Consider the following 26,662-nt stretch of genomic DNA (forward strand, 5'->3'; position numbering starts at 1 on the left):
GAGGCTTACCAGCCTGTAGTTTCCCACTTCATCTCTGTCACCACATCCGCTCTTCTCCAATCCTACGGAACCTCTCCCATCTCCAAAGATTTATCAAACAAATCTTTAACAGGACCCAGCAGAATCTCTCTAAGTTCCCTCAAAATCCTGGGATGGATCTCATCTGGTCCCATGGTTTTGTCCACCTTCAATTTTTCAAGTTGTTCATAAAACACATTCTTCTGTGAACGGCGCAATATCCACTCCATTTTTATATGTACCTTTACCAGCCAATCGTGGTCCTCTCCAAGATTTTTTTTACGTGAACATAGAACAGAAGTATTTGTTTAGCATGTTCGGTTTTTCATCATCACTCTCCACATAGGGGTCACCAGTGCCATTTTGAACCTGGCACCTGCAAGGGCAGTAGCAACTAGAGATCACCATCACCTCTTTTTTTTACAGCTGGTCATCCCTCAACTTATGCATCTGAGCATTCTGCTGGCTTTGAGCATCGCCTTTACTACCTGCTGGCTTTGAGCATCGCTTTTACTACCTGTTTGGCCACCTTAAGTTCAGATACAATCACCCGTCCCGCTCTTCTGTGAATACCACTCCCACAAAAAATTAAGGTGCAGCAAAAGCCTGACTTACCACACCTTAGTAATTACCCCCCCCCCCCCAAATGATCATTCACACTACTCTCTGCACCATTAAATAATCACAGAAGGAAAATCAATTTGAAAACAAGATCAGCGCTTCCCAAACAGCGTAATACTGTGTGTCACGCTTGTGAAGTGCACACTTGAGTTCCAGTATTCATCCTTAAAAACCACAATCAAATAGTCCACAAGAACACAAGCACTGTCATACTGGGACAGTCCAAAAGTCCATCAAGCCCAATATCCTGCTTCCCATTAGTAGCCAATCCAGAACACAAGTACCTGGCAAGATCCCAAAAAGATAAAACAGATTTTATGCTGCTTATCCCAGGAAAAACGGGTGGATTTTCCCAACTCCACATTAAAACCTCCAGATGCTGCATGAGCACAAAATGGAAACAAGTATTCACTGCAGCCTAAATTTTTTATATCTACAATTCATTTGCTTTTCAAAAATCATACATTAATTTTTTTTATTATAATTCTACATTGTCATTTTTATTTTCACTCAACCAACTTAATACAGAAGAATTTCTTTGTAGTGTTTTTTTTAATTGGCAATGTCATGCTCTCTTAATTGTTCCCTTGAGAAAGGAAAAGAATTGCTAAAACATCAGACTGTGGCTTAGCATTTTTTTTAAATGTTTTGATACAGCATTTAGAACCTAAGAGTAGCCATACTGGGTCAGACCAATGGTCCATCTAGCCCAATCTCCTCTTTCCAACAATGGCCAAGCCAGGTCACAAGTACCTGGCAGAAACCCAAACCGTGGCAACATTCCATGCTACCAATCCCAGGGCAAGCAGTTGCTTCTCCAGGTCTGTCTCAATAACAGACTATGGACTTTTCCTCCAGGAACTTGTTCAAACCTTTTCTAAATCCAGCTCTCTCTCCTTTTTTAATGATGCGCAAATACATTAAATGCAAAAGAGGCATATAATAATTAGGAAAATCAAACAACAAGAGCAGAAATGAGCAAAAACTAGAAAAAGAACCCAAGCTGGCCCTACGGAGTACCCAAATTTTGAGTAAGATTGCAAAGTCAAATGATCAGACAGCCAGAACTAATTAAACAACGGCTGACATCAAGAACACACATCCTTTCAGAGACTCAGGAAATCCATAAAGCAACTAACCCATAACTTGCTTTACCTAAATCTGCAAGCTGTTGACAGGGATACATGCAGATAGAATGTTAGCACAGAGACTCTAATATCATGGTGATAAAAGGAACATACGGAACCATCATGGCCTGCTGTAAGAAAAATAAATCAACCTCAGTATAAAATGGACTGAACATTAGAAAGCATTCAATAACATTACATACTTCTGGATACCAAACTAACTTGAAATATACAGTGTAAACCCTAGACCAGTGCTAAAAAAAAGTTTATTTTGATAACTTTTTCCTTTAGTCCTATCAGACCAGTCCAGAACAAGTGAGTTATTATCCATCAATCAGCAGAATGGAGACAGAGAAAAAGTAGTTCCAAGCAATTCACCCTTAAAGAGTATCACATACCACAGTATTCAAATACCCAAGCAGTGGTGCTCATGTTCACAGTGTTGGTAAAAACCATAATATATGGCAGCAAAATACCATACTCGGCCAATGTCATTTACAATAAAAATAAATAAATAAATAAGGCTGAGACTCTTCTGATGTGCAGTGATTTCACTGTGTGAGGAGATGCCCGCAATGGAGTACATCACAGACAAAGGAGTAGCAATTATCTATGGAAATGAAAAAAAGCGATGTCGAAGAATAACCCACGCAGCACAAAGAAAGAATTGCAAGTGGTTACAGAATGCCACAGCTTGGTGATTGTGGGTTGTTCACAATTTTCACACCTCACCTTATCTGAAAAGTTACACTGGCTGTCAATTAACTTGGCGGATCAATTTAAAGTTGTCTTGTTGATGTTCAAATTATTGTTTGATCACTCTCCAGCCTGTTTAGCTAGTTCTTTGAAAGTTTATACTCCTACTCGCACTACGAGATCTCGTAATCAAAATTGCTCGAGGTACCATCATTTCGTCAAGTGAGACATGTATAGGGAGAAGATTTTTATGACTGCAGCACCTAAATTATGGAATAACTAGTAAAAAAGGCCCATTTCTGGACGAATGAAACGGGCGCTAGCAAGGTTTTCCTGGGAGTGTGTATGTTTGAGATGAGAGCGAGCCAGAGTGAATGTGCGGGTGTGTGACAGAGTGAGACTGTCTGTGTGACAGTGTGTGTGTGAGAATGAGAGTGTGTGACAGGGCCCCCTCCCCTGTTCCTAATGCCCCTCATCCCGTTCCCTCCCCTCCTTTTCCTCCTCCTTCTCACACTTTGGGCTTTCAAAGTCTATGTACCCCGTGGCCCCTAACGCCCAGTATCCGGATACTCCACCTCTTTCCTCCTCACCCCTCCCCCAAGATGTAATACTTTCACGTCCTTATTTTTTAAAAAAGTGTCCTATCTACCCTGTGTACAAATGCCCGGCATCAGATTGTGTTCCTGTCGTAATTTTCATTTCTTTCATTCATTCAGAACTTGCCCCCCCCCCCCCAACACTTTTGGTTCCTTCAGTCTTTTAAAACTGTCCTATGTACCCTGTGTGCTAATGGGCAGCATTGAGATTGTTTTCCTGTCCCAAATTTGCATGTCTTTCAGTCATTCACAACTCCCCCCCCCCCCTTCTCCAGTTTAACACTTTCGTTTCCTTCAGTCTTTTAAAACTCTCCTATCTACCCTGGTCCTAATGGCCAGCACTCAGATTGGTTTTGCTTTGCCAAATTGTCTGTCACTGAGGTCAGTGCGTGCCTGCCTAGCAGACCACTTCCGGCAGGCACGGTTCCAAGCAATCCTGTTGGAGGTGAGAATTATTATATAGGATTTTGCCACAGCACTTGCGTCATGCACAATTGATTCTCCCTTTCAGGAAGCAATTAAAGGCATTTTTATTCAGCAAGCTTTTGCTACTATGTAATATGTTGTACGCAATGCACAATTGAGTCTCCTTTTCCAGGAAGCAAAGGCATTTTTATTCCGCAAGTTATGCTACTGTGTAATGTCATAGGTAATGATTTGTTTGTATATTTAGTTAACATGATGGTTTTATTTTGCATTTTGTGTGAAAATTATGGATGTCTCTTTGTAAACAGCCCAGAATTGTAGATGGTGTAGGGTATAAATTTTATAAAAAACTAGGGGAAGGAAGTGACATCAGTGAGCTAAGATGGACACTTAAGGTGCGCTCCATCATCACCCTGGAAAAAATCCCTGGAATAGCTGCTTTGGTGGTACCTTTTACCTCTCACAGTGTTGCTCTGATATGGGTGATGACATCTCAGCGGAAACTGGAGGAAGGGAAGCTAGCTGAACGTACAGGCAAACGACTGCTGAATAAAGGCCCACATGGTGCAGGCCAGACTGAGGAAGAGGGCAATGGTGTTTGTGCTGGGAACAACAGCCTGTGGACAGATAGCAGCGCGCCCATGGCGGTCGAAGCGCCACAAAGGCTGATCTGCAAGCATGGATGGTGGAGTTTGAAGGATGAATTTGGGTCAGTTCTGATCAATATCAGGATGCTATACAAGAACGTAAGGCAGATCTGTCGGAGATGGATATGCCTCAATGGGGTGGACACCATATGAATAGCTATGACAACACAGTATTGGAGCTTCAGACAGGATTGGAGGTGCTATGAGCTGAACACTAGGAGCTTGTGACTGTGACTAAGATGGACGACATCGAGAGTAGATCCCGGAGGATAACGTGCTGTTAAGAGGCATACCCAAGTCTGCGGACTTTAACAGTGCTCTGAAAGTTGTTCAGGAGTTGTGGCCTAGTTATTATCTGATGAGCCCCCAGCATATCCAACTGAGCGAGTTCACAGGTCATTGGGACCACGAATTGCGGACAAGCCACAGGACATTGTGGTGGATTCCCTTGTTTTGCAAATAAGGAGTGGCTGATGCACAAGGCAAGAGAGACGGGTCTCATTCCTGGCAGGAATGCAGGGGTGGCACTGTACTAGGGCACGAAGGCTTTGAAAGAGGTTACTCAAGCGATGCAATGGGCTCAGAGGAGATATAAATGGACCTTTCCTTTGGGGTGGTGGTCACTGTAAACGGGGTCCACAAAAAGATAACTATTATGAAGGACATGATGGATCTGCCTAAAAGAGAGGGTGTGGACTTCCCACCTACACCACTTTTGAATGCCGAGCAGTTGGATGTTCACCAGAAATTGGCTAGCTTCTGGTGGCAAAAGGTGGATAGGAGCAGGTGCCAGTATGACAGTGCCTCTAAGCTGGAATGGACACAAGGCTTCACAAAAAGTTATGCTTGGATTTTTGAATATTTGAACATTTGTTGTTTTTTGTGGGAGAGGATTGCAGTTTTTCCTTTCTGAACTGTTTTGTGTGGCTGGGTGTGAGAAGTGGGAGGGTTCTGTATGTTAGTCTTGTTCTATGGGGGTGTGCTGTGTGTGTGTGTGTGGGGGATTAGGATATGTGAAGGGGTTGGGGCGGTATGATTGTTGTTGGGGGATGGGGCTGCTCAGAAGATTGCTTCCTATCTGGCGGGAAATCTTATGATTTCTTACAGGGACATTGGTGGGAGTAGGAGGTATGGATAGTTGGGTATGTGGTGAGGACTTGCTATCTCCTTCCAGTAACAGATTCCTTATGCCTTGAAGGTGATCACTTATGTTTATTCAGACTTGATATATCGCTGTTACTTCAAACAAGGTCAAAGCGGTTTACAATAACACAACAAAAACAAAATACAAAAAAGTATCAATATAAAAGAACTCCAAGTAAAAAAAAGGAAAGAATAACAGCATTTAAAAGAGATAAACATGTTACTACAGCATGCCTTAATAGTGAACACACACTGAACACAATGTTAGGGGCCTTAATTCCCCCTTTAAGAGATCTATGCTGTTTAAGGAACTAATGAGAGTGAAGGGGGTTATTTGTTTCCTGCAGGAGACTCGTCTTCTTAAAAAGCACGAGTGTTATGTGTATGATACTCATTTTTCAAAAGATTTTTGTGCTTCTACTTCATGCTTCACTAAAATGCAGGTGGGGTATTTATTTGCCAGGGGTCAGACAGGAAGGTCCTCGGATTACACAGGATCTGCAGGGTTGCTTTCTGTTGTGCTGGTGAATGGAGTTAAGTATACCCTTGTTAATCTTTAGGTCCCAATGAAAATCAAGGGAGTTTTTGAAGGAGCATACTGATATGATTTACAGTAATCAGGAAGGTCATCAGATTGTGGGAGGGGATTTTGACTTGTGTCTCAGGGTTTGATAATATGGTCCCTGGGTGGAGTATAGCAAAAAGGATAGACAACAGTTGCACAGCTTTGTAGTTTCTCTCAACCTGGTGCATACCTAGAGGTGGGGGCCACCCACCACTGAGAGATTATACCTATTTCTCCTCTGTCCATCAGTCATACTCTCATATTGACTATTTTTGTGAACAAGGGGCTCTTACAGGCAAGTAGCAGGCTCTAAGATTGAGATTATAAAGTGGTCGGACCATGCTATAGTTTAGGTAGACTTGCTTGAACATGCGAAAACCTCAGGTCAATTGTATTAGCAGCTTAAAGATAGCTTACCTTTATGACTCCCACGTTGTTTAGCAGGTGCATACATGCTTGGAAGAATTTGATTGCTTTAATAGCACATCTGGGATGTCACCTGAAAGGTTTTGGGAGGGTATGAAGGTTACTATGAGGGGGAAGTTGATATCCATAACTTCTTCTTTAAGAAGTGGACAAATGGCAGAGCTTCAGGTGTTGCACACCACCTTGCAGCACTTAGAGGTTGCTCATAAACAATATCCAGGTAGGAAGAATTTATAGGCACAGTTAGAAGAGGTTCATAGGAGGCTCCGGGATAGAGAAGTTGAGGACCTTCACTATAATCTTCGGGTATTGCAGCAGCATTCTTTTGAGTTTAATAAGGCTAGTAGGTTGTTGGCCCACAAACTGAAGACAAGGAGGTTGCAGAATAATATTTTGCACATCAAAACAGGGGATGGGAGAGACAGACTATCAGAAAGCAATTTGTGGAATACTATGAAGAGCTGTATACCCCGAGCAAGGCAGGAATCCAAATAAGCTGCCGCAAGTGGATATCAAGGATCAGGAGCATCTAGATCGGTCTATCACTGGTATTGAGCTTCAACAAGCTCTTTGGACTATGAGGCTAGAGAAAACTTCCAGATTGGATAGTTTTACTGTTAAGTTGTCTATAAACCTTTTCAGGATCATTTTATCCATCCAATGTTGATGCTTTATAATTCGCTAGAAGTAAGGGATCGACTACAATATATTATGCGATTAGCTGAGGTGCCAAAAGGAGGAAAGGATGATACTCTTTATGCATCATACCACCCCATTTCGCTTCCAGGGGTGGATACCAAAATCTTTACTCGGACATCAGCAGAGCAGTTAATGACCTGGTTGCCCAGGCTGGTTCATTCAGACCAGTCCAAGTTTGTGAAGGGTTGGCAGACTGGAGATAACTTGTTCAGGGTTCTTAATCTTATGGATCGGGATAAGAGGCTGCATCAGGATTTGATTTTGTTTTCGGTGGATGCAGAGAAGACCTATGACAAGGTCTCCTGGCCTTTTCTGTTTAAAGTTTTAGACAAGATGGGGCTAGGACCCCAGTTAAGGGTGTGGATTCAGGCTTTGCATACTTCTCCACTGGCTTTTATTAGGGTTTTTGAATTCCATAGGAACTCGCCAGGGTTGCGTGAAGAAATATTTCCTCTTATTTGTTTTAAAAATATTGCCATGTAACCTCCTCGAGTGTCCCCTAGCCTTTGAACTTTCGGAACGAGTAAAAAAAGTCGATTTACTTCAACTCATTCTACACCACTCAGGATTTTATAGACCTCAATCATATCTCCCCTCATCTGACTCTTTTCCAAGCTGAAGAGTCCTAACCTCTTTAGCATTTCCTCATATGAGAGCAGTTGCATCCCCTTTATCATTTCTGTCATTTTTCTTTGAACCTTTTCTAATTCCGCTATATCTTTTTTGACATACAGCAACCAGAACTGAACACAATACTCAAGGTGCAGACGCACCATGGAGCGCTACAAGGGCATCATAGTATTTTTGGTCTTATTCACCATCCCTTTCACAATAATTCCTAGAATCCTGTTTGCTTTTTGGCCGCTGCTGCACATTGAGCAGATTTCAGCGTATTATTTACAACGACACCCAGATCTTTCTCTTGAGCGCTGACCCCCAAGGTGGACCCTAGCATCAGGAAGCTATGATTCGGATTATTCTTTCCAATATGCATCACTTTGCATTTGTCCACATTTAATTTCATCTGCCATTTGGATGCCCAGTCTTCCTGCAATATTTCACAGTCCACACATGTTTTAACAACCTTGAATAGTTTTGTATCATCTGCAAATTTGATCACCTCACTCGTCGCTCTGATTTCCATATCATTTATAAATATGTTGAATAGTACCGGTCCCGGTACAGATCCCTGTGGCACTACACTGTTCACCCTACTCCATTGAGAGGAATGAACATTCACCCCTACCCTCTATTTTCCGTCCAATAACCAATTCCTAATCTACACCAGAACCTTGTCTCCTATCCCACGACTCTAATTTTCTCAGGAGTCTCTCATGAGGAACTTTATCAAAAGCTTTCTGAAAATCTAGATACACTACATCAACCGGCTCTCCTTTATTCACATGTTTGTTTATTCACGCCTCCAAAGAAATGAAGCAAGTTGGTGAGGCAAGACTACCCTCGGCTGAACCCATGCTGATTCTGTCCCATTAAACCATGTTTGTCTATATGTTCTGTAATTTTATTCTTTATAATAGTTTCCACTATTTTGCCCGGCACCAACGTCAGGCTTACCACTCTACAATTTCCTGGATCACCCTAAAACCCTTTTTAAAAATCGGCATCACATTGGCCACCCTCCAAATTTCAGGTACTACAGACAATTTTAATGAAAGATTACATACTACTAACAGCAGATCTGCAATTTCATGCTTGAGTTCTTTGAGTACCCTTGGATATATGCCATCTGGTCGAGGTGATTTACTACTCTTTTAATTTGTCAATTTGGCTCAGTACATCTTCCAGGTTCACCAAGATTGCTTTCAGGTCCTCCACATCATCACCCTTGAAAACCAGTTCAGGCAGATCTCTTACATCTTCTTCCGTAAAGACAGAAGCAAAGAATTAATTCAGTTTCTCCGCTATGGGCTTGTGCTCCCCGAGCATCCCTTTCGCTCCTTCGTGATCTAACAGTCCCACAGATTCCCTCACAGGCTTTCTGCTTCTGATGTACCTGAAAAAGTTGTTACTGTGAGTGCCTCTGCAGCAAGTTTCTTTTCATATTCTCTTTTAGCCTTCTTTATCAGTGTTTTGCATCCGACTTGCCAGTGCTTATGTTGTTTCTTATTGTCTTCATTTGGATCCTTTTTCCATTCTTTGAGGGACAATCTTCTGGCTGTAATAGCCTCTTTTACTTCAACTTTTAACCATGCTAGCTGACATTTTCTCTTCTTTCCACCTTTGCAAATATGTGGATTACATCTGGACTGGGCTTCCAAGATGGTATTTTTCAATAACATCCATGCCTGAATTATTGCCCTAACCTTTGCAGCTGATCCTTTTAGTTTCTTTTTAACCATATTCCTCATTTTATTATAGTCGCCCTTTCAAACATTAAATGCTGCTACAATAGATTTCCTTTACGGGTTCATCCCAGATAGTAGTTCAAATTTGATCATGTTATGCTCACTGTTTCCCAGGGTACTCAACATCGCCACCTGTCGCACTATGCCCTGCATGCCACCAAGGACCAGATCCAAAATGGCTCCCCCTCATCGGTTGCTGGACCAGCTCCTCCAAGAAATCGTTTATTGCATCTAGAAATTTTATCTTCTTGGCACTCCCTGATATAACATTTATCACCCATTATTGTAGGCATTGCCCATTTTGCCAGCTTTCCTAATCTCTGTAAACATTTCTTCATTTGTCTGTTCATTCTGTCCTGGCAACAGTAGTACAGCCCTACAAGAATACTCCTTCCCTTCACACATGGAATTTCTATCCATTAATGATTCCATGCTACTATTTGTTTCATGTGGAATGTTTATTTTATTTGACTCAATTCCCTCTTTAACATATAGCCTAACCCCCCCTCCAATTTGATCCTATCATTGCGATACAATTTGTACCCTGTTAAAGGTGTCCCATTGATTGTCCTCTTTCCACTAAGTCTCTGAGGTGCCTATTATATCTACCTCATCATTTAGTGCTATATGCTCTTACTCTATCTTATTTAAGCTTCTAGCATTTGTATACAGGCACTTCAGATTGTGATTTTTCCTTGCATCTACAAGCTGCTTAGAAGTTGAACGGGATAATGTGCATCCTTCATCCTGCTCTCTTATTAAGCACACCTGGCTTACTTTCAGCATACACATCAATCTATCGACAATTTTGGACACATCCACCCTTCCCTCCTCCTTCCGTCCCTTCCCCATCTTCCCATTATTTCTCATGTGGGTTTTATGTTGTATTAGCTTGATTTTACTGCACTAGCGTCTGCCTTTGCGGTGCGCTGTAAGCCACATTGAGCCTGATGCTGTTGGGAAAATGTGGGGTATAAATGAGATAATAAAATAAAAATAAAATAAAAATTGTTTAAACCTTTCTACTGGAATTCACCAAATGTCTTGTTTCAATAGTATCATTAGAGGATAGGCCATACTGAACCATGCGTTCCTGGGCAGTTGTCAGCTTCCCCCCCATTCTAGTTTAAAAACTGCTCTATCTACTTTTTAAAAGTTAATACCAGCAGCCTGGTTCCATCCCGCTTAAGGTGGGGCCTATGCTTTCAGAACAGTCTCCCCCATTTCCCAGAATGTTGCCCAGTTCCTAATAAATCTAAATCTCTCATCCCTACACCATCGTCTCAAACACACATTAAGACTTCGGAGCTCTGCCTTTTGGAGTGGAGCAGAATGGGTAAACACAAATCAATAGTTTACTCGATGGGCTGAAGATAGGTCCCAAAGTGGTGAACTGGATTAGGAACTGGTTGACGGACAGAAGACAGAGGGTAGTGGTAAATGGAGTTCGCTCGGAGGAGGGAAAGGTGAGTAGTGGAATGCCTCAGTTATCGGTGCTGGGGCCAATTCTGTTCAATATATTTGTGAGTGGCATTGCCGTAGGGTTAGAAGGTAAAGTTTGCCTATTTGCGGATGATACTAAGATTTGCAACAGAGTGGACACCCAGAAGGGAGTGGAAAGCATGAAAAAGGATCTGAGGAAGCTAGAATGGTCTAAGGTTTGGCAATTAAAATTCAATGCAAAGAAATGCAAAGTGATGCACTTAGGGAGTAGAAACCCAAGAGAGACTTATGTGTTAGGCGGTGAGAGTCTGATAGGTACTGAGGGGGAGAGGGATCTTGGTGTGATAGTATCCAAGGATCTGAAGGCGACGAAACAGTGTGACAAGGCGGTGGCCCTAGCGAGAAGGTTGCTAGGCTGTATAGAGAGAGGTATGATCAGCAGAAGAAAGGAAGTGGTGATGCCCTTGTACAAGTCGTTGGTGAGGCCCCACCTGGAGTATTGTGTTCAGTTTTGGAGGCCGTACCTTGCGAAGGATGTTAAAAAATGGAAGTGGTGCAAAGAAAAGCTACGAGAATGGTATGGGATTTGCGTTCCAAGACGTATGAAGAGAGACTTGCTGACCTGAACATGTATACCCTGGAGGAAAGGAGGAACAGGGGTGATATGGTACAGACGTTCAAATATTTGAAAGGTATTAATCCGCAAACAAATCTTTTCCGGAGATGGGAAGGCGGTAGAACGAGAGGACATGAAATGAGGCTGAAGGGAGGTAGCCTCAGGAAAGATGTCAGGAAGTATTTTTTCACAGAGAGGGTGGTGGATGCTGGAATGCCCTCCCGTGGGAGCTGGTGATGAAAACAGTAACGGAATTCAAACATGCGTGGGATATGCATAAAGGAATCCTGTTCAGAAGGAATGGATCCTCAGAAGCTTAGCCAAAATTGGGTGACGGAGCAGGGGGGGGGGGGGAAGAGGGGTTGGTGGTTGGGAGGCGACAATAGTGGAGGGCAGACTTATACGGTCTGTGCCAGAGCCGGTGATGGGAGGCGGGACTGGTGGTTGAGAGGCGGGAAGTACTGCTGGGCAGACTTGTACGGTCTGTGCCCTGAATAAGGCAGGTACAAATCAAGGTAAGGTATACACATATGTTTGTCTTGTTGGGCAGACTGGATGGACCGTGCAGGTCTTTTTCTGCCATCATCTACTATGTTACTCTTTCAAAAAAGTACCAACACTAGGGGACACTCCATGAAATTACATGTTAATACTTTTAAAATAAACAGGATAAAATATTTTTTTTTCAGTCAATCAATAGTTATGCTGTAGAATTCGATGCCAGAGGAAGTGATAACAGCAGTTAGTATATCTGGGTTTAAAAATGGTTTGGACAAGTTGCTATTAAGACACTAGTAGGAGGCTTGTTTCTGACAGAAATGTAACGGGCGCTAGCAAGGTTCCACGCCTCCCTCCCTACCTCCTCCTCCGAGTTCCAGGACTGTCCCCCTCCCCTTCAAGTTCCAGGACCGTCCCCCTCCCTACCCTCCGAGTTCCATGGCCCCCCTCTCCTCCGAGTTCCAGACCTCCACGCCTCCCTCCCTCTCTTTCTCCCCTCCGAGTGCAAGCACGACCTGTCCTCCGCCTGGCCCTCGCCTTCCTAGGTGCTGGCTGTAATTTAAAACTTGTTACCTCGTAGTCCGGCGGCAGCAGTGAAGTCAAGCAGGCATAGCACTTCAGACTGCCTTCCCTTCTGTCTCGGCTCTGCCTCTGGTCCCGCCCTAATTTCCTGTTTCCGGAAGGGCAGGACCAGAGGCAGAGCCGAGACAGAAGGGAAGGCAGTCTGAAGCACCGCTCGCCTTCACTGCTGACGCCGTACCCCGAGATAAGAATTTTTAAATTACAGCTGGCACGCAGGAAGGCGAGGGCCAGGCGGAGAACAGGTCGTGCTTGCACTCGGAGGGGAGAGAAAGAGCGGGAGGGAGGTGCGGGGGGGGGGGGGGGCATGGAACTCGGAGGGAGGGAGGGGCGTCCTGCAACTCGGAGGGGAGGAGAGGGAGGGAGGTAGAGGGGCCTGGAACGCGGAGGGAGAACGGGGGGGGGGGGGGGTGATTCTCTACTTCAACGTTCTGTGGCTGGCTGGTGCTGGCTTCCCTTCCACTGATCCGCCCTCTGACGTCATTGCCAGGGCGGACCAAGGGGAAGTGTGTTACAAACCCAGGCATCCAGACGTAGAACGTTGGAGGTGCAAATTATTATATAGGATGAGGAAAGCCACTACTTATCCCTGGGATTGGTAGCATGTAATCTTGCTACTCTTTGGGATTCTGCCAAGCGACCTGGTTTGGCCACTATTGGAAGCAGTATACTGGGCTAGATGGACCACTGGTCTGATGAAGTTCAGCTATTCTTATGTTCCCACACAGTGACTAAACCTGTCTTCCAGCAGGGTTATTCTTTCCTTTCATTTATTCATTCTTGTACTACTACTACTACTATTTAGCATTTCTATAGCGCTACAAGGCGTACGCAGTGCTGCACAAACATAGAAGAAAGACAGTCCCTGCTCAAAGAGCTTACAATCTAATAGACAAAAAAATAAATAAAGTAAGCAAATCAAATCAATTAATTTGAACGGGAAGGAAGAGAGGAGGGTAGGTGGAGGCGAGTGGTTACAAGTGGTTACGAGTCAAAAGCAATGTTAAAGAGGTGGGCTTTCAGTCTAGATTTAAAGGTGGCCAAGGATGGGGCAAGACGTAGGGTCTCAGGAAGTTTATTCCAGGCGTAGGGTGCAGCGAGACAGAAGGCGCGAAGTCTGGAGTTGGCAGTAGTGGAGAAGGGAACAGATAAGAAGGATTTATCCATGGAGCGGAGTGCACGGGAAGGGGTGTAGGGAAGGACGAGTGTGGAGAGATACTGGGGAGCAGCAGAGTGAGTACATTTATAGGTTAGTAGAAGAAGTTTGAACAGGATGCGAAAACAGATAGGGAGCCAGTGAAGGGTCTTGAGGAGAGGGGTAGTATGAGTAAAGTGACCCTGGCGGAAGACGAGACGGGCAGCAGAGTTTTGAACCGACTGGAGGGGGGAGAGGTGACTAAGTGGGAGGCCAGCAAGAAGCAGATTGCAGTAGTCTAAACGAGAGGTGACAAGGGTGTGGATGAGGGTTTTGGTAGAGTGCTCGGAAAGAAAGGGGCAGATTTTACGGATGTTGTAAAGAAAGAAACGACAGGTCTTGGCAATCTGCTGCATATGAGCAGAGAAGGAGAGAGAAAAATCAAAGATGACCCCAAGGTTTCGAGCTGAGGAGACAGGGAGAATGAGCAAAATCCCACACTATTCAAAACTTTGTCTCAGTTCAATGTGGCTTACAGTAACATTAAAGTTACAATGAACATAAGGAAAACAGAACAAAATTAAGTAACTTATCAAAAAATTTCCTGAAAAGATAAATCTTTAAACCTTTATGAAATGGTAGATAATTATTAAGGGCCAAAAAGGGAACACATACAGGAGGCCCGGAGGCCAGGGTTGAGCCAAGGCATCCAACCCCGCTGAGCGAAGATCTCTCCATCTGCTGAAAAAGGACGGGACTTTGGCATTTGTGCTTAAGGCCATAAGATCCGCTACGGGCGTTCCCCATTTGGCACAGATCTGAAGGAACACTTCATCTGCCAGTTCCCACTCCGCAGGGTCGATTTGATACCTGCTTAGAAAATCGGCTTGCAAGTTGCTCTGACCTGCTATGTAAGCTGCTAACAGAAGCTGCAGATGTAGCTCGGCCCAGTGGCATATCTGAGTGGCCTCTGCGGCCAGTGCTTGGCACTAAGTGCCACCTTGACGATTTATGTAGGACACTGCTGTCGTGTTGTCCGACAGCACTCTAACAGCCAGTCCCTCCAGAGTCTTGTGAAAGGCCAGAAGAGCGTGGAATATCGCTCTCAGTTCAAAGCGATTGATGGACCACCCCGTTTCCTCGGGTGTCCACAGACCCTGGGCATAGCTTCCCTGGCAATGTGCTCCCCAGCCCTTCAGGCTGGCATCCGTTACCACGAGGCACCAATCGGGAAGAGCTAGTGGCATTCCTCGCCACAGCATGGTGCCTGAGAGCCACCACTCCATACTGAGTCAGGCCGCAGGGAGCCACGCGAGTCTGCGTTGATAATCCTGGGACATAGGAGACCATCGTTGAAGCAGGGCAATCTGCAGAGGTCTCATGTGCACTCTCACCCATGGCATCACTTCCAAGGTGGCCGTCATCAACCCCCAACAGCTGGACAAAGTCCCAAGCTCGCTGGCGAGGCATCCGCAGGAGCAGACGGACCTGATTCTGAAGCTTGCACCGCCTTTGGTCGGGTAGAAAGACAAACCCCGAGGCCGTGTCGAACCGGACCCCCAAATATTCTAGAGATTGAGAGGGGGTCAGGTGACATTTGGGTATATTGATGACCCAGCCCAGAGATTGCAGTACTGAGACCACTCTGGCTGTTACGTGACGACTCTCTTCTGCAGAGTCCACTCTGAAGAGCCAGTTGTCGAGGTACGGATGAACCCGGATACCCACTCGCCTAAGAAAGGCAGCTACTACCATTACCTCGGAAAAGGTTTGGGGAGCTGTGGCGAGGCCAAAAGGCAAGGCCCGAAACTGGAAATGATTTCCCAACACCGCAAACTGGAGGAACCGTTGGTGCGGGGGCCATATAGGAATGTGCAAGTAAGCTTCTTTTAGGTCCAGAGACGTGAGGAATTCTCCTGGCTGTACCGCCGCAATGACGGAAAGCAGGGTTTCCATGTGAAAATGCCACACTCTTAGTGACTCGTTGACTTTCTTTAAGTCGAGAATGGGCCGATAAGAGCCGCCTTTTCACGGCACCACAAAATAAATGGAGTAACGACCGCAGCCGTGTTCGGTGGGAGGCACAGGGATCACCACTTTAACGTGCAACAAGACTTGTAAGGTCTCCTCTACCGCCGCCCGTTTGACGGCAGTGCCGCATCGGGACTCCACAAACATGTATCTCACTGGGGCACCGAATTCCAATCGGTAACCTTCTCTGATCAGGTCCAGGACCCACTGATCTGAGGTAATCTTGGTCCACTCCTCAAGAAAGAGGGAAAGGCGTCCTCCTACAGCTGTAAAGGAGGAGTGGACCAGCGTCCTATCATTGTGGAGGACGGCCCTGAACTCCTGGCCTTGAGCCTGCCGCTGCGGAACGTTTGTCCGAGCGAAAGGAGTTCCTCTGCTGAAAACAGGCACGTTGAGTAAACCCAGAAGAGTGCCCCAGGTGATACCTTCGAGCTTCACGGAAGCGAGATCTGGAGGAGGAGGGAACCACCTGACCCTTGGAAGAAGGCCGCGGCCTATCCTCAGGTAACCTCTGGGGTTTAGCATTCCCCCAGGTCTTTAACAATCTTCTCCAACTCCTCTCCAAATAAGAAAAGGCCCCGAAAGGGCAACTTCACCAGCCTTTGCTTAGAGGCCATGTCAGCCGCCCAATGCCGTAGCCATAGAAGGTGGCGGGCGGACACCGCCACAGACATCTGTTTAGCCAAAGCTCTGACCAGATCATAGAGGGTGTCAGCTAAAAATGACAGGGCCGACTCCATTCGCAGTCAAACCTCAGCGAGGGACTCTGCACCATCCACAGGCTGTTCCACTGCCTGTTGTAACCAAGAGAGGCAGGCTCGAGCAGCGTAAGAACTGCAAACAGACGCCCTTAAGGCTAGGCCCGAAATCTCAACGGACCGTTTTAGCGCTGATTTCAGCCGCCAGTCCTGAATGTCCTTCAGGGCAACCCCTCCCTCTACTGGGAGGGTGGTCTTTTTTGTCACCGCCGTGACTAAGGCATCTTTAGGCATCCCAAAACGGGCCAAGTGCTCCTCACTCAGAGGGTAAATATGCCCCATCGCCCTGGCCACTTTCAAGGGCCCCTCAGGGTCAGCCCATTGAGCAGAAATAAGCTCTTGGAGTCATGCAATGGAAAGGCTCGAGCAGGCTTCTTAGTACTCGCCATCCTCGGATTACCAGAGGAGGCCTCGCCTTTAACAGGATCATCAATAGAAAGGGCCTGTAAGGCATCAGAAATAAGTGTTGGCAGCTCATCGCGGTGGAAAATCCGAACCGCAGTGGGATCATCCAGATCCAGTGGCAAACCGGCACCTTCCTCTGGCTCCTCAGACAACGAAGGCCTGCCAGATCCCTGAGAGTCCCCACAGCCCGACCACGGGGGGGGGGCCCACTCTCCGACGGGGAATTTACCCATCTATGCTTAGCGTGCATCCAACGCTCAGGGGAATCCACATCTGACATCAGCCCCGGGCCATCATCAGTCGGAGGGGGACCAGGTAGCAAAGCAGTGTCAGACACCTGCGGCAGAGCTCTTTTCAGCATGAAGGCTTTATGTAAAATAAGCACAAACTCGGGGAGAAAACAAAAAAAAAAAAACTCACCCTGACCTCCCGTCTCCAAATTAGAAGCCACGGGGAATGGAGCTACTCTGGTAGCCTCGGCCCAAGGCGCCCCTCTGCTTTCAGACTCCTCTGCAACCGCGGGGGTCGAGCCATACGGCACTTCCAAGATGGCGCCCGCTGCCAGCTCCATCGAGCGGGAAGAATCATCGCTCGCCATGCTCGTACTGGCTCTACCATCTGAACAGCACGTTTTACAGAGCCCCACTGCTGATCTGCACTTGCCACAACGGGAACAGCGCTCAACTCCTTCAGCAGCCATTGCCAAAAAACGGCGGAATAAAATTCAAAATGGCGGGTTCGCGCCAAAATCACCCCGATCGGAACTCTGTCTGCGGGCCCTCCCTGGAGGAGCTGAGTACCACTCTTACCTCAAAGGACCGAGTCCACGAGCTCCGGTCACGCTGCACAGTCAGGAAAAGCCTCAGAAATAGCAGTGCTGTCAAAACGCGATTTTTTTTTTTTAACGCTGTGAGGAAAGTTGGAGGCAAACAGCTACAGAGGTACTCCAGAGGGAGAAGAGGGTGGGAAAGTCAGGGAAAGGGCAAACCTATATGCCTGCATCCACACAGGGGGAAGGGTAAGGCAGGGAAAGGGCGAACCTATGTGCCTTTAAAGTGGGCTCCACTTAGCCACAACACCCCTGCAACATAAGTACATAAGTACATAAGTACATAAGTAGTGCCATACTGGGAAAGACCAAAGGTCCATCTAGCCCAGCATCCTGTCACCGACAGTGGCCAATCCAGGTCAAGGGCACCTGGCACGCTCCCCAAACGTAAAAACATTCCAGACAAGTTATACCTAAAAATGAGGAATTTTTCCAGTCCATTTAATAGCGGTCTATGGACTTGTCCTTTAGGAATCTATCTAACCCCTTTTTAAACTCCGTCAAGCTAACCGCCCGTACCACGTTCTCCGGCAATGAATTCCAGAGTCTAATTACACGTTGGCAAAAGCACAGGAGCCACCCCAGGCAGAATCTTCAAGGAGCTGAACAAGCTGCATCCAACCCTGCTGGGAGATAGAGAAATACTGAGAGGCAGATGGAGCTAGCCGTCCTAGAGGCACTATGGTTTTCAGTGTTCTCTATCTCCCCCTGCTGGTAGGTGGATACAACCCATTCGTAATGGATTCATCCGCTGCTGATGACAAGGAATATACTTTTTTCCTGCGCTTACATCAAAAGAAAAAGATGGCATGTGGGAACTTGCTCCTTTTGTGGATTGCAGAAAAAATCATATATGTTTGTTTCCACCCTATATAATCTCTCAAAGATATAGTCTCACAAATAGGTAAACATTTATATATATTTGTTCTAGGGCATTTTCAGCAATCAAGGGCAGAGCGCCCAACGAAGAATTCGGGAAACAGAAGCTTACTGTCGAGCACACCCTTTTGATGATGCTACAGCCCAGATAGGTGTAATTTAATCTTTACAGATTTGGTTATATAGAGAATATACAGTGGGGGAAATAAGTATTTGATCCCTTGCTGATTTTGTAAGTTTGCCCACTGACAAAGACATGAGCAGCCCATAATTGAAGGGTAGGTTATTGGTAGCAGTGAGAGATAGCACATCACAAATTAAATCCGGAAAATCACATTGTGGAAAGTATATGAATTTATTTGCATTCTGCAGAGGGAAATAAGTATTTGATCCCCCACCAACCAGTAAGAGATCTGGCCCCTACAGACCAGGTAGATGCTCCAAATCAACTCGTTACCTGCATGACAGACAGCTGTCGGCAATGGTCACCTGTATGAAAGACACCTGTCCACAGACTCAGTGAATCAGTCAGACTCTAACCTCTACAAAATGGCCAAGAGCAAGGAGCTGTCTAAGGATGTCAGGGACAAGATCATACACCTGCACAAGGCTGGAATGGGCTACAAAACCATCAGTAAGACGCTGGGCGAGAAGGAGACAACTGTTGGTGCCATAGTAAGAAAATGGAAGAAGTACAAAATGACTGTCAATCGACAAAGATCTGGGGCTCCACGCAAAATCTCACCTCGTGGGGTATCCTTGATCATGAGGAAGGTTAGAAATCAGCCTACAACTACAAGGGGGGAACTTGTCAATGATCTCAAGGCAGCTGGGACCACTGTCACCACGAAAACCATTGGTAACACATTACGACATAACGGATTGCAATCCTGCAGTGCCCGCAAGGTCCCCCTGCTCCGGAAGGCACATGTGACGGCCCGTCTGAAGTTTGCCAGTGAACACCTGGATGATGCCGAGAGTGATTGGGAGAAGGTGCTGTGGTCAGATGAGACAAAAATTGAGCTCTTTGGCATGAACTCAACTCGCCGTGTTTGGAGGAAGAGAAATGCTGCCTATGACCCAAAGAACACCGTCCCCACTGTCAAGCATGGAGGTGGAAATGTTATGTTTTGGGGGTGTTTCTCTGCTAAGGGCACAGGACTACTTCACCGCATCAATGGGAGAATGGATGGGGCCATGTACCGTACAATTCTGAGTGACAACCTCCTTCCCTCCGCCAGGGCCTTAAAAATGGGTCGTGGCTGGGTCTTCCAGCACGACAATGACCCAAAACATACAGCCAAGGCAACAAAGGAATGGCTCAGGAAGAAGCACATTAGGGTCATGGAGTGGCCTAGCCAGTCACCAGACCTTAATCCCATTGAAAACTTATGGAGGGAGCTGAAGCTGCGAGTTGCCAAGCGACAGCCCAGAACTCTTAATGATTTAGAGATGATCTGCAAAGAGGAGTGGACCAAAATTCCTCCTGACATTTGTGCAAACCTCATCATCAACTACAGAAGACGTCTGACCGCTGTGCTTGCCAACAAGGGTTTTGCCACCAAGTATTAGGTCTTGTTTGCCAGAGGGATCAAATACTTATTTCCCTCTGCAGAATGCAAATAAATTCATATACTTTCCACAATGTGATTTTCCGGATTTAATTTGTGATGTGCTATCTCTCACTGTTACCAATAACCTACCCTTCAATTATGGGCTGCTCATGTCTTTGTCAGTGGGCAAACTTACAAAATCAGCAAGGGATCAAATACTTATTTCCCCCACTGTATAAGACACCATAAGAAAGAATCATTATATTGCATTATAATGGAGGTTTTTTGACTGATGAGGAGCCTGTATCATAGTCTCTCATAGTAAATGGCTACATGGTATTCAAGGTGCGGTCGCAGCATGGAGCAATACAAAGGCATTATAACATTCTCAGTTTTGTTTTCCATCCCTTTCCTAATAATTCCTAACATTCTATTTGCTTTCTTAGCCGCCGCTGCACACTGAGCAGAGGGTTTCAACGCATCATCAACGATGACACCTAGATCCTTTTCCTGGGCAGTTGTCCATTCTGTTGCAGCTCTTTGCATTCTTCTCAAAATGTATATTCCCCCACACACACACATCTCTGTAATGATGCGAATGAATATTGAATACAGCACCTGAATGTATTCCAGAGCACTCAATCATCCCAGCAGCGTTCTCCTTCCTTCAGTCTGCACAGTTACTGCCTTCTAGTTGCCCAGGCCTTTGTAGGTGGCCATTGCCCTAGGCTTAGTTTTGTAGCTAGTTACAGAGAATGGGGACTGCCATGAATTTAGTGTCTTTTGACTGTCATCTTATTCTCCCTAGCTAGCTGTGTAGAAAAAGGTGCAGGTGCAAGCTATTGGCAGAAAAGAAATCATCATTTTCTACATTCGGCCCTAGTAGTAAGATTTTAAATTTCTTGCTCACATTATCTACACTTCTATGCTGGGTGATTTTTCTGCATTGCATTTGTCATCCTGCTCAATCTCTGATAATATTTGTGTGTGTCCATCCCCCACCCATTTTTCTGTGGCATTTCTCTTTGGGTGATGTTGGGTATGACTATAAGAGCAGTGCTCTGTCTTGATCTGGCTGCTGTAAACAGTGCTTTATCAGGTTCAGGAACCAACCATAAAATCTACCCGTCTCCTCTGCAGGACCTCTTAGTTCTGGGAGCTGGGGATATCATAGAGCCCAAGACTCTTCACAGCCAAAATGTAAGTGTTTGTATAGTCTCATTGCAAGGAAAAGAGAGGTATTCTTGTATGCAATGAAAAGGATTCTTGTTTCAAGACTCAATAGGGTCATAGAATGTAAACTGCACTAAACCCTGAAAAGGGGATATTAGCAGTATACAAGAACTAACTTGAATATGAATACTCCATCACTAGGAATAGGGGGCACACAATGAAACTACAAAGTAGTAAATTTAAAACGAATTGGATAAAATTTTCTTCACTCAATGTGTAATTAAACTCTGGAATTTGTTGCCAGAGAACACAGTAAAAGCAGTTGGCTTACTGGGGTTTAAAAAGTTTTGGATGGCTTCCTAAAGGAAAAGTCCATAAACCATTTATTAAAATGGACTTGGGGAAAATCAACTACTTATTTCTAGGATAAGCAGCATAAAATGTTTTGTACTTTTTTGGGATCTTGCCAGGTACTTGTGACCTGGATTGGCCACTGTTGGAATCAGGATGCTGGGCTTAATGGACCTTCGGTCTATCCCAGTATGGCAATACTTATGTACCTACTATTGCTACCAAGTATTACATATTAAGGGCATTTGATTTAAACTTTATTTTAATTAATTTATCCAGTTCTTACATGTACATGGTTTTGCTTTTCACACCCAAAAGTGAATCCTAACAGTGATTAACGATTGGAAATAAACTGTGTTGTTTCTGACTTTAATTGTTTTGGAATTTGGACTGCTTTGGATCCTGTGCTGATCTGTACATCTGCTGTCTTAGCAGAGTATGAAAGAAAATGATTTACGTTACTTTTACTAGTATTTTTACTGCTTATAGAATCTGGCTTTCTCGGAGGAGGGGGGAGGTCAAGATGACTGCAGGACAGAAAGGGCTGGGCAGGCCAGGAGTTGGGATGGAAATTACCTGCAACAGGGAGTGGCTGGGATGGGTTAGATTCCCACAGGAACAGGCGGGTATGGGTTAGATTTCTGTCCCCATGCAACTCTCTACAGGAGGATCACCAGGGAGCACTTCTCCTCTAGAGGAGGGGGAATTCAATGTCTGACCAAGAGTCCTCCAAAGAATGGGAATCCAAGAGATCTCCTGCATCTTCCCGGCCACCCCCAGAAGTCAAGGAATCACCTGCCAACACCCAATCACTCCTGCACCTATTGGCTCCAAGAACGCTGCCGCCCCCCCCCCCCCCCCCACATGGCCCCTAGAGCCAGAAGAGACCCCTCCAGCAAAGGGTAACTAACATCAGTTGCCAAAGTCTGCTTAACCAGTAGGAACACTTGCAGCCCCCAGTATTAATCTGGCTGCGTCGGGAACCCAACCCAGAGCAGATGAAGGGTGACAGGTCCTCACCCCCCAAAGCCCCAATGGGGGGGGGGGGGGGGCAAAACTGTTCCTGTTGAAAAGCAACTGCAGCAGGAACTAACATGTCTGCCCATCCTACCAAAGGCATCAGGACTGTTGGTCCTGCTGCTGAGGCAGCCTTGGGCACCTCCTGGAGAAGGCCCCCTCCCCCCCCCACGGCTATTTTCAATGTCAGAAACAGTCCATCACACTACAGACAACTGTGCACAAGCCTGCACCTACCTAAACCCTGGCCTGGACTCACTGGTCCCCTACAGTCCCCTGCTCGGCTATTAAGTGTGGGCTCTTTTTCAGGACTATTTGCAGTTACCCAGCACCGGGGGGGGGGGGGGGGTGAAGTACCCCTGAAGGGTGTAGAAAAATGCTATCAGTTGCCTTCAGTGAAACCCAGGTCAAAGCAGGCTTAGAGCTGAAAACTAGGCCTCCAAAAATCAAAGACCATGTCTGACTCAGATAATGTCACTGCAGCAAAATGCTGAATTAAGCAACTGAGAAGCTGACAGAGGAAGACGGAATCTGTTCTCAAAATAACAGGTGGACAGACAATAACAAGAGCTTGTGAGCAAAGATGTTTTGGGTAAAGGCAGATAACAGTAGGTCATAAGAACATCCAGGGGGGCTGAAGGGAAACTTGGAAACATATGAAGTCATTGCAATCAAAGATGTTGATGTCTAAAAAGTTACTAGCTGATAATGTGCAAAGATTGCCAGTGAGAAAATGAAATGCTAATAGGGATCAATGGTAGAAGAAATGTATTTAAAGGCTGGTAGCTAGGGTATTGGGGGGGGGGGGGGTGGGTACTATACTAAATGGTGAAGGCACCTGGTGTGGCACAGAGCTCTGCTCTCCCAATCTGAGAAAAGAATGTCTCAGAAATGCTCTGTGATGATATTGTGTTAATTTTTTGGTAACTAAAACTTTTGGAGAACTACTTTCTCATAGTTACAGAGTCCCAGTATCCTTCTGTTTGTAGAGTGTCTTAGTACTCAGGCTGTGTAAAATGGTCTGGGAGCTAGCGAAGTCTAAGTAAATTAAAACATTTACAAGGGGCACTGGGGGAAGAAGGTGGATGTGGACTATTACTTGGTGCTGCAGAGCCCAGCTTTAGCTTGCAGCTTGCACTGCTGGGAGCTAGGCCAGGGACCAGCTGCACCTGCCCACATAGCCTACCATCTGCTGGAGGTAAAGAAAATAATGTAGTTTTCCAGACAGCACCAGCCTTCACTACCCGTTATGTCACTAGAAGAAATCAGTTTCTCTACCTCCATCTGCTGGCAAGAAGGGAGGTAAAACTTATTTACGTAGATTGGTGCAGCAGAACTAAAGGAAATGAAAATTTAACAAAGATAAGAAATTAAAACTTAAAAGATGCCACAAAGTAAAGTGTCTGCACGTGTCCTAGGACACTTATACAGATGAGTGCTGTATTCTAGATGTGTTCTCTCCACATTCATTCTTCTCTATGAATATGATGTACAAGAGCCAATGAAGGAAATGTGACAAGTGAATTAAAACAGAAAGGGAAAGGTACAAATAAACCTTCACATAGTAGTACACTGCAGAGAGGAAAGACGGACCTGACAGTGGGGAAGATGATTTTCCAGGCCAGACCACTGCAATCAATCAGGATTCTCACACAGAACATGAAAACAGAATATATTCATCCAGGTTACAACTGTCTGAACATTTCAAGTTCAAAGGGGAGGTTTCCTCACATATTCCTAAACAACTGTTTTCAGACTACAAATGTATTCACTGTCCTGTCACACATCTAAGTACATAAGTACATAAGTAGTGCCATACTGGGAAAGACCAAAGGTCCATCTAGCCCAGCATCCTGTCACCGACAGTGGCCAATCCAGGTCAAGGGCACCTGGCACGCTCCCCAAACGTAAAAACATTCCAGACAAGTTATACCTAAAAATGCGGAATTTTTCCAAGTCCATTTAATAGCGGTCTATGGACTTGTCCTTTAGGAATCTATCTAACCCCTTTTTAAACTCCGTCAAGCTAACCGCCCGTACCACGTTCTCCGGCAACGAATTCCAGAGTCTAATTACACGTTGGGTGAAGAAAAATTTTCTCCGATTCGTTTTAAATTTACCACACTGTAGCTTCAACTCATGCCCTCTAGTCCTAGTATTTTTGGATAGCGTGAACAGTCGCTTCACATCCACCCGATCCATTCCACTCATTATTTTATACACTTCTATCATATCTCCCCTCAGCCGTCTCTTCTCCAAGCTGAAAAGCCCTAGCCTTCTCAGCCTCTCTTCATAGGAAAGTCGTCCCATCCCCACTATCATTTTTGTCGCCCTTCGCTGTACCTTTTCCAATTCTACTATATCTTTTTTGAGATACGGAGACCAGTACTGAACACAATACTCCAGGTGCGGTCGCACCATGGAGCGATACAACGGCATTATAACATCCGCACACCTGGACTCCATACCCTTCCTAATAACACCCAACATTCTATTCGCTTTCCTAGCCGCAGCAGCACACTGAGCAGAAGGTTTCAGCGTATCATCGACGACGACACCCTCAAATATAGGGACCTAGCTTGGTCCTTTTTTTCTCCATTCTATTCACAACTGTTAAGGCGTGATAAGACCATTTACTTGAAGTCAGACATCATCTCATTTTGCTCACAATGCACTTAATAGTTTAAAAAATGGATATTTGATTTGAAAATAAAGTGTTCCATTACATTTCTGTTCTCCCAAAAATGACTACTAATTTTTTTCTTTTTTAACGGAAGACATTTAGAGGTCCTTTTACCAAGCTGCACTAGAAAGTGTCAGCAAAAACAGCACACAACAAATGTGAAAATGCCTATTGAAAACAAAACAAGCTCAAATATCATAATTAAAGTATTAAAAATACATATATAAATTAAAGAAAACTATCCTTGGCTCTTAATTCTTATTTGGTGCTCAAGTTTTGTAAGCATTTTCCATTCCTAGCATGGCTTAGTAAGCAGGGCCTTAGGTAACTCTGCAAGTCTAAGTGCTTGAAAATATGCCCGTCTTTTCTCCATTTACTACTACTACTTATCATTTGTAAAGCGCTACTTTCACTTCTCCCTTCAACCACGCTGGCTGTCGTTTGCTCTTCTTTCCACCTTTATGAATATGTGCAATAGTAGATTCATAATAGTTCTTTCTATACCGTCTCAACCTCACAGCTCAGGACAGTTTAGAAAAGAGCCAATTCACATCAATAAATAAACAAATAAGTGGATACACTACAATACAGCAATACATCTCAGAACTGTTTGGTGAATAACCAGAATTTTAGCAACCTTCTACATTTACCATAACAATTTTCACATCTCAATTTATTAGGATGATGATCTTGAAATACACTGTTTTTTTTTCCATTCCTTTTCTTACCTAAATGCAGGTAATTCTCAGCCACCTATATTTACACTTAATATCTTAAGTAGACAAAGTCATGCCTGCTGCAATCCCGTGCAAACAGCCTCAAAAGTTATACCTTAAACTTTTATTAGATAAAAGTCAGTACAACGTCTGTTCTGAAGGTTCTCTATGCAAGAACATCCCATCAGACTCGTGTTGTACTTCCAAAGGGCGGAAGGAGCTGCAGTACAGGAGCTGCCAAATGAAAGAAAGAGTCAGAGACACGCGCAGATGACGCGCGCCAGCCGCTCCCTTCCAATCACGCGGGCCCGAGTGACGCGCTGCTGATCCGGGAGGGGGGGAGGGGCGTCTCTCCACAAACCTCGGCGCCGCGGCACAAGCGTAAATCTCGCTCGCGCGCCGCCGCGCGGACACTTACGAGATGCAGTGGTGGGAGAGAAGGGAGGGAGAGCGCGCGCCGCGGCCTGCTCGGCAGAAAGGAACCTCTCCTGCTGGGAAACACTCTCACTCTGGCCCGGGACGAGCGGCTCTGCCCTGTCACCGAATGAACACCAAATCCCCCCCCCTCCAGCCCGCCCTCCTTCTTCTTCTTCCCAAAACTTACCGGCGGCGAGACCGGCTCTTTCCCGCCTCGCTATAGGACGCGCCCCGCCCGCAGGAGGAGCC

At 45.4% G+C, this 26,662-nt stretch overlaps 1 protein-coding gene across 4 annotated transcripts in view; it reads right to left on the minus strand.

The window, feature by feature from the left end:
• Positions 1–26,662, minus strand: part of TTLL4 (tubulin tyrosine ligase like 4) — a 171,920-nt gene extending 145,258 nt beyond the window's left edge. Inside the window, exons 1-2 of one of the 4 annotated variants that reach the window (XM_030209261.1) lie at positions 26,009–26,224; positions 1,799–1,897 (exon numbers count right to left, since the gene is read on the minus strand). The gene's annotated coding sequence lies outside the window, so the exon portion shown is untranslated. Of the gene's footprint in view, positions 1–1,798; positions 1,898–26,008; positions 26,225–26,600 lie in introns of those variants that run through there. The other 3 variants (XM_030209263.1, XM_030209264.1, XM_030209262.1) reach the window with 3 other exon arrangements.

This window comes from Microcaecilia unicolor, chromosome 7 (assembly GCF_901765095.1).
Source record: "Microcaecilia unicolor chromosome 7, aMicUni1.1, whole genome shotgun sequence".
NCBI classification, from domain to species: domain Eukaryota; kingdom Metazoa; phylum Chordata; class Amphibia; order Gymnophiona; family Siphonopidae; genus Microcaecilia; species Microcaecilia unicolor.